Raw genomic sequence first — 402 nt, 5'->3', positions numbered from 1 at the left:
ACTCAAGTGACTTGTCCTCAATTTTTTCCTTTAATCTTTTATAACAGGATATAAAAACTTTATCACAGCCACCCCTCATACTTGAGAGACTGATTCTTATTCTTGCAACTGGCCTTCCTTTACAGGAGGCATCCATACCCTTATAATTGACTACTGAACTACATACACGACTCACAGGTTGAACCTTGAATAGGAGACGAGAAAACCAGAGAGAAAAGAACAACCTTTCTTCATAGTTCGTGATCACAATCATAGAAGACGTTCTTGTATGGGCTACACTCATTTGATAATTAAGGTGCCAACTCATGACAGAGATTCAGTTGCCATTCAAGGAAATAGCAGAGTTAAATCTTTGCATAGGACAGGTTAAGATGCAAGAGTTGCTGATAGTCTGATACAGGA

This window comes from Daucus carota, chromosome 5 (assembly GCF_001625215.2).
Source record: "Daucus carota subsp. sativus chromosome 5, DH1 v3.0, whole genome shotgun sequence".
Lineage (NCBI taxonomy): Eukaryota > Viridiplantae > Streptophyta > Magnoliopsida > Apiales > Apiaceae > Daucus > Daucus carota.
This window is presented reverse-complemented; position numbering follows the sequence as displayed.